Source organism: Heliconius melpomene, chromosome 10 (assembly GCF_056956725.1).
Source record: "Heliconius melpomene rosina isolate 202511_hmr_F chromosome 10, ASM5695672v1, whole genome shotgun sequence".
In the NCBI taxonomy this organism is placed as follows: Eukaryota; Metazoa; Arthropoda; class Insecta; order Lepidoptera; family Nymphalidae; genus Heliconius; species Heliconius melpomene.
This window is the reverse complement of record NC_140398.1, coordinates 887515-896622: the sequence shown is the minus strand read 5'-3', so window position 1 is coordinate 896622 and position 9108 is coordinate 887515.

The window sequence follows — 9108 nt, the reverse complement described above, 5'->3', positions numbered from 1 at the left end:
CGAACAGAATTAATTTCCCCTATTTGATTTGAGAGCTAACTCGCTCCAAACCCAAAGCTAACACGACTAAGGTTTTGTTACAAAGCCTCGCTATAGACGGATGGAGAGTTATGCAGATGAATGATGAACTTAGTATTATCCTATCATATGAGTATTAATTACGTACCTACGAGTACTTGTAGCTTTTATGGCAGTTCGATATCAGTTTGATGCAAAAACTTTAATACCGTATTGTAGGATACTGTGCCGCGCTTTGTTTTCTTTCTGGAGAGGAGAGAATTAACATTTTTTCATTCCCCGATTGAGAATGGAACCCATAACTGCGATTGCAATTTATAAGCCGAAAAGTTAATTTTGCAAGATTATTCTATAAAATGAAATACGCAAGGAATTTAGACTAGCTGTAAAGACTAATAATGTTTTAAGTGTCCCAAGGCGAATAGTGAACGATAGCCAAATTATTATTAGCACTTGCCAAACTACGGCGTGACGGAGGAAGAAAGAAAATAGTACGTTTGACTACGTCATGTCAAATTTTTCATCAAAACTTATATTTTATATTTAAAAAAATGTAACGTTTGTCTTTGTTTATCTTTTCTCTACAAAAAACAATATATCTATAAAAAATTTAATAGCTATATTATTATTTTAGTCATCTTTTATAGAAAATTTAACAACACATTACTTTGTACCAAATTAGGAAAAAATATTAAGAAAAGAGCTTCCTTAAGAAAAATATAAAGTAAATAGATAGAAAGTCAATATATTATTCAAGAGTATCAATATTTACCAATACTCTGTATAATACGCGAGTTGGTTAAGACACTTGCGTGATGGCTGACTGGAATTTAACGTTGTGTTATATTTAATAAATATAATAAGACACATTTAGCAAAAAGCAGGGTACAGTTGAAATTAAGAACATTCTTCACTTACTATTCATTTTAGATATTGCTTAGTAGAAATTCTAGCAAAACGCATTGTTTCATTTAAATCAAACCATAGAATGTGAAAAATTTCAATTAAGAATGTATATTATCGAACCTACTACCACCGTGAGATACCTACCATGTTAAAATTGAACATGACTTCAATAGTAGGTAATATTTAATCACAATCAAGTGAAATATGAAAACAATTACACAGATTTCAACTCGGTTTGTCGATTGGACTAGTTGCGGTCGCTATTCAGCATTGCGTACAACCTGCGTGCTCACTGCTCATATTATATATCAGCTGTATGTTATATTATTTTTTTATTATGTTATAAAGCGCGGCGTCGGGTTCCGCTTTTCAACATGTTTCAAAAATTGTACATACTCTGCTATATAATGTGTAGCTAAGAAAACAAAGTATTAAAGTAATTGTTTTTTTGTGTAGGCAAAGGGATCTAATATTATCTAAGACATTCCTTAATTCGACTGAAGCGACATTTTCTATCGAATATTCGAGGCATTGTGTGATGAGTGAACTCAATGTGATTTGCCTTGTTACCAGAGCAAAGAAATTAAAATATTAATAAATAATAATTCATTTTCCCAAATTGCAATCGAACCCACAACCGTCACGTTGTTACTTAATGTAACAAATAATATTATTTATTTATTAATAGAAGAAAAGAAATTTCAATTTGTCCATTTAATAATTTATAGTTTGAAAAATAAAAATGCTTTACTACGTATTGGCTATAGTCCAGAGGCCAGTCGTGGCGCAGGGGCACAAGCGTAAGAAAGACCACAAACGCGACAGGTTCTGGGTTCGATTCACAGTCGAAGAAATTAATTAATATTTTTATTTCTTCACTCTGGCAAAAGCCAGGCGTTGAGTTCCGCCACTCGGCGAAACTCCGAAAAATTCCGCGGTAAGTAAGGAATGGAGTGTCTTAACACCACGTTCCCTCGGTCTACTCTGCTGTGTGCGGTATACAGGATCAAGCTGATTTAACTTTATTTTTGATTATAACTACAATACACAAACTAAACCCTTTCAACTGCATCGTAATATAATATTCAAGTCATATATTAGATGGCCATGAAGCAATTGCTGCGGTCTCTGATGAGGATATTGAAGCCAAGAATGTGTTAAATTATAAAATATTTTGGCACTGCACACTATTAGGTGCTCTATATTTGCTATTACAGTGGAAATTTATATTAAAGTAATGTTTTTCAAGGTAAGTAATTCCAAGGATTTGTGAAAAATATTATATTTTATCTTTATAGTATGTTTGTTAGAATAGAGGGCGTCGCGGCATAGTCGTACAAACGAGTGACGGTTATAGATTCGATTTCCTCTCGGGATAATGAATAAGTATATTTAATATTTTCATATCATTGCTCTAGTAACAAGACAAAACGCGGCGTTGACCGCCAAATTCTTTAGACATAGCGTAATTAATATATTTATATTCAATGAAATAGTACCTACACAATGTTACACAGATAGAAAATTTGTATTAAATGTTTTTTATTGAGCTCAGTTACAATAGCCACTTTCACAGTAAGTGCATTGAATGTCTTCATGCAAGGAAGCGATACGATGCGACTATAGAGATGCTATAAAATGTTCTATCGTGAAGTTATAGAGGTGTTTCTTTTTATATGGGTCATAATCAGAAAAAGTGTACATTTTGTGTCTCTTCTTGTCCCGCTACTTTGAATGCGTTTTAAAAATACAATTTTAAAGATAATTTAAATATTTTGCCATTTACGATAAATTTACTTATTAACTTAAAGATTTTTGTAATATTTTAAATGTATTATGGCTATTAATAGTATTTTTTGTTAGTTGCAAAAAACTTTTCAAAATGCTTCCATACAATTTTTCGTGTCCCATTCACCACTTTACTTTTTAAAAATTGATTTGTTACGAATGTTTATGGTTTTATTTGATTTCAGATATGTTTATATTACTTTACTTTATGCAAAATATTAAACAAAAGTACTTTTATTGATATATTATTTAATAAATAATATATATGAATTAAGTAAATTTGTCCCAAAATATTGTCTTTTTTGTTACTCAGGGCTAGTAACGTACAATTAAATTATGAATGCAATTAATTTGGATGGTGTTTAATATTAGTTTTTATTGTGGCACCATAATTCTAAAAGTCAATGCTGTCGTAGCTACAACAAGTAGTGTTCTCGCAGCAGTTGAGGGTTTCAAATGTTTTAGAGGGAATATGTAAAATTACATCTCAGGGTTATAAACGGCTTTTATTTTGGTAAGTATTCTATAATTTCGTTTTCTTGTTTATGTTATTTGCTTCTTTTTACAAAATCTCAAAAAAGAACTTCAGTGCTTACACATGCAACACGTGGCTTATGAGCAAATATTTAAAAAGGTTAGAATTTCTCAGACTTTATTCTCAATTGCGTTATATTTCGTTACGTAACGAAACTGACAAAATATGAAGCCTAGTTCATAATTACGTTACCATCGGAAGATATGTATATAAAAAAAATTGCTGGCATATGAAAAAAATAATTGGTGACTTTTGATAACGTAAAGTAACCAAAAATAATGATTTTAAGGTTTTTGCCTGTTTGCTTGTTTGTCTAATGTGTTTGTGCACGCTTATCTCAGAAACGGCTTAACCGATTTAGTTAAAAACATTTTTTTATTCTTCCTGAAATTAGTTGTGATTTTGTAATTACTATTTTTTTCTCTGGAGATAGCGAATTAATAAATATGTAGTTCAAGTGGGTGAAGCTTTTATTTAAAAACAAATACGTTCTGTACTAGCGTTGTTAAAGATCTAAACAATAAACATAAAATATTATTAAATATCTATTGATAAATATTTTTTTATTTTCAGTAAGCGTCATGGCTCCTATGTCAAATGCTGAAACACGTAAAAGATATAGAGATCGTCTTAAAAAGACCAATCCTATTAAATATGAAGATATGCGGAATAAACACTTACAAAGAATTAAACTTAATTCCCGTGATAACGACTCAAATTTTGATATATTTTAAAGTGGATTTAATTTTATCATTAACTTTGTGATCTCTAACTAGAAATAGAAATTTATTACGTTACGAACTAGCATTATTATATTGTTAATATTGTCACTTTGTTGTGTTTTCTTACATTTATAATCTGTTAATTCAACGATTGAATCTTTAAAATTTTAATTTGTGTCTCATTAAATGAAAACAACAGTAGTTTTATTCGTATAATATCCTTACTTTGTTGTGTATAATGCCTTATATCATCAGTTTCGTAACAAACATTATCAGTGTTGTTACTTATCAGTTACGTTACGAATTCGAAAATGTCCACTTTTCTGATTATGACCCATATATCACTAGTGGACCCGGACGCGGCTACGCCTGCTTGAACTATAAGAATATTTTCGCGACGGTCATACTCCTACTATGCCGCCCGAAAGCTAGGTCATTTCGAATCAGTGACATCTCCTTAATTATTTATCAAACTTCATAAGGATGAATATCAAAATGTCGCGGTACCGGTTGCGTAGCGACGCGACGGTTGTTATTAACATGGCAGAATAAATTGCATGTCAAATTAGAAAGTACTTTAATTTATTAGTTTATATGTGTAATGTAATGTTATATAGCCTATAGCACTTCTGAAGAATGCAGCTTTTATACAAAACAAAAACAATGTAAATCGGACCAGTAGGTCCAGATATCTTAGCGTTCAAACAAACAAACAAACAAACAAACAAACAAACAAACAAACAAACAAACAAACTCTTCCGCTTTATTATATTAGTAAAGATATATATATTTACTACTGAGGATAAGGACGTGGATATAAGGACAGTGTCAGAGTCTGGCAAGCGTGATGGGTGCGGGTTTGACTTGTATTCGGAGGAATTATTATTTTAAAGTTATTTTCATTTGCTCTCTCTGGTACACAAAGCGCGTTACTTAGCTCCGCCGCTCAACGCCCAATGCCTTGTATATTGGACGAAAAGTGGAGAATTTAGTGTTTTAACACTAAGTCATTCTTATAGCTACTTACTTACTTATTTTACCTGATTACCCAAAATAGATGAAGACTAATGAAAAGAAGTAAAGTGTATTCTTAACAATTAGGTCCAACTCGAGATGCCCTAGACTTTTGTTGTGACTGAATTTATTCGGGAATTCCAAGAAATCACCTCGAACTACGATTTATCAATGTGATTGACATTGTTTATTTTCTACTCGAGAGACCCTTGAAAGCTTTTATCGACGTTTCGTGAACTATCCAAGTATTTACTTGTGAACTTTAAGAAATTGGCAGCAATTTCTGAGTGATTATTGAGAAAATATAATGGACAATAGATATTGTTTAAATTGGGAACATAAAATGTCCTAAATTACACTGAAATATTCACACTTTTTCCCGTAAATCAGTGTAGACAGACGGAACCTAGAGCTAAAACACTCCGTCATAAATATCGTGTTTTGCCTTGTTACCAGGGCAAAAAAATGCAAATAATTTATTCACCGATTCGGAATCGAACTCATAACCACCGCGCTGAGCCGCTGCGTCACAACGGCCGGTAATTTTAGATTAATTTACTACTTTTACATATTTACAATCAACCTGTATACAAAAAGGACCCTGAACGTAAAATAGTTCGGTAATGAAATTGGATAGGTAAGTTTTTTATTTATTTTTACCAAACGATCACTCAACGTATCTTAGATTGTATGGAACAAGGTGAAAGATATATAATATAAATATTTTGAACAGACATACTTTTCTATATAGATACTTTTACAAAATGAATAATGAATATAGACGATAATTGTGTATAAAATTTATTGTTTAACTTTTTTAAGCTTCAGGCTGTATCGCAATTATAGCAGGGTAGATAAAACGATATTACGATATACGAAAAAAATATAATAAATTTATACCTACTTCGTCGTACCGTGTTAGATTCTATCCGACATTGAGTGTTGCATATATGGTGTAGTTTGACAATAGATTCTCCGTTTATTCTTTAAACTATAGCACAAAAACAAAACGTGAAGCTACAAAAATACAAAAAGCTTTTAATTTAACCCACACACTAAAAGGCTTAGAGCGCGGTCACTTTACTGGAAATTTACTCCAATTTTTAACATAAATATTTACATTTAGATGCGTTTTATGGGACATTGAGGACCTTTGGGATTTAGTGGTTCGACTCCAACCGACTTCATTATTTCCTTGAAGTGATATATAAAATATTTATAAGACTTTTTGAATGTAATTAGTGTGGGAATAGTTGTTATTGTATCAATACTTGAAACAAGTAAATATTATATATATATATATATATATTTACCCGTCCGTCGGACGGTAAATACTTACGACTCGATTTTTTATTTTACTTGGCCTCGATAAAACTTATACTGAAAAAATAGTTTATTAATCAATATTTATCAAAGAAATACAAATCCTGTAATTATTACCTATATATAACCCATTTGCCCTCATAATGAAACGATTAACTTTAAAACAAGCTTTAGTCTCTAATTATGAGAAACTGTTTTATCTGTACTTTATTTAATTATTTAAGACAATAGTTATACAATACCGCATGCGCTATTTCTGTATAGATATAATTTCTATAATTTAAATTAATTACGGAATTCATATTCGGCGTTCAGTTCTGCAACATGCACTGTCTCCAGAATTAGCGGATAATGGGGGGAACTGGAGTGTCTTAACTCTAAATTCCCTCTGCCTATCCTGTTTGCGGGATACAGTGTGAAGCTGATATATATTATACGTGCTTATAATATTAAAAATATTATTATTCTTGTAAAGTGTTTCATATTTTCGATTTTCATCTATTGACAAAGGGCAGGTCGCCCTATCATTATAAGTTGAAGATCGGCGATCGGGGCCATTACACGCGACCCAAATAATATGTATTATATTTATGAGATATTTATATTTCAAAATCACAGGATTGTTAGAGATTCGTTTATTTGAGTTTCTTTTTTTTTTCACACTTTTACATTATACCTACTTGGTAGGAGAAAGAAAATCCACTGGCAAAACACTCCGTCATTTATAATTTACCCATATAATAATTCCTAGCCAAAAAGATTACAGATAAGACTAGGTCATGGCACAGGACCACAAGCGTGCGACTGTAAATATGTCAGGATGCATGAGGATTCGATTTCTACACGAGAAAATTAATATTGTATAACAATCTATAATTAGACGCAATGCCTGCAGAATACGGCAGAAAGTAGAGAACGAAAGTGTCTTCATGGGAACGGAATGTCTTAACACTAGGTTCCCAGATTCCCTCAGTCTACCCTGCTATGTACAGAATACAGTGTAAAGTTAAAAAACATTACAGATGTATAGCATATTCAAGGAACATTCCCAATATGTTCGTATATATCCACATTATTGAGAAAGTTCGTCATGTGTGATCGAAATCCGCTTACAACTGTCAAACTTAAATTGACTGCGTGAGAGGTTTTGTGCTTCAATAGTTCTGTTACGGTTTTATGGAATATATAAATATAAGTAATTTCTAAATTTTATGTTAATCTTTGCCATTGGTGCATTTGGGACATAGCTAATACTACTAGTTCCTGAGGTTAACGCGCTTAACCAAACACACACACACATTTTTAGCTATCTTATATTAATACAGAAGTATAGATAGTAAACGGCTTGATAAGCAATGGTTGTCAATTCAATTTAAAGTTTTACCATTCAATATGCAATGTCTTCAAAATTCGGCAGTGAGTGTCTTAACACTTAGTTACCTCTGCTTACTGTAATATACAGGAAAAAGCATGAGAAACTTAATAGCAGATTTTCCCATATACTAGAGTGAACAAGAAGAATCTTATATAAAAAAATTAGTCACTCCATTCGCCTCTCTTACTCCATTCTCCCTTTATTCGAAACATTGAGTGTTATGTCGTGTAACTAATTGCCGCCATTTCTTTCGAAGAAAAGGAAAATAGTCGTGATGCTTACAATCAAAAAGTCGCTAATATATGATGATATTGTTATTAATTCGTATATAAATAATGAGACGTCGGACGTATGTTCCTGTAAATGCGACGGTTGATATTAAGTCCGCTACGTACCAATTCAAATCAACAACACAACTTAACACTAGGTTCCCTCTACGTACCTACGTATAAGCGGGTTACAGTGCGAAGCTAAAAAAAAATAAAACATGTAAATACGTCTACGTGACGTGTGATGCGAGGCTGCATCGGCGGCTGGGTAATCGGATTATTGCAATTGAATACTCCTTTTTGTTAATACTGTATTTACTGCTGGGGGATAATGAGATATCCGTGTTAGTTTCCATTATACGAAAATCTGTATTTTAATAATTTTAATCATTTTCACGCTGTATCCCGCACGTAGCAGGGTAGGCAGAGGGAGCCCAGTACTAAGAAACTCCGTTCCCCACTTTCTGCGTAATCTTGGAGGCATTGCATGTTGAGTGAGAGACACCAGAACGAAGAAATGAAAATTTTAAATGTTTTATTTTCTTGAGTGGAAATCGACCCCGAGATTTCTTCATACTTTGTTCACTTACACTATATTTAGTCAATATACAGAATAATCGAAAAAAATATGTATTTAATTGAATTGGTATTCGAATCTGTAACCTTCATAGCAATAAAAAACTAAAATGCATAAATGTTTAAGTACATTGACAATGGAAATTGTTGAAATTGTATGAGAAACATGTCAATTCTCACAGCTGTTCCTGATGGCTCTATAGATGACAAATTAAAGTCCAAACAAATTTTATATTATACAGTTTAAAATTAATATCACTTTATTTACTGGTGCAATTGGAATTCGTGTTATTTTAAAGGTTTTGGGTTTAAATTTTGTATGTTAATTAATATCTAAAGTCTCTATCATTTTAATATAACTATTATTTAAATAAGAGTGATATAGAGACTAACAGAAAGCGGACTCTTAGTAATACCATTTCGTATACCGAAAAAGAATCACATAAAATTTAGCTTACTTTAATTTAAGATAAGCATGAAGAAATTTTTTGTTGAACACGCTAATATCGGGAACTGTTACTTCTACTTGAGAAAATATTTCTGTATTATATAGTCAATTAATGGTAAAAAGCTTTAGGCAAT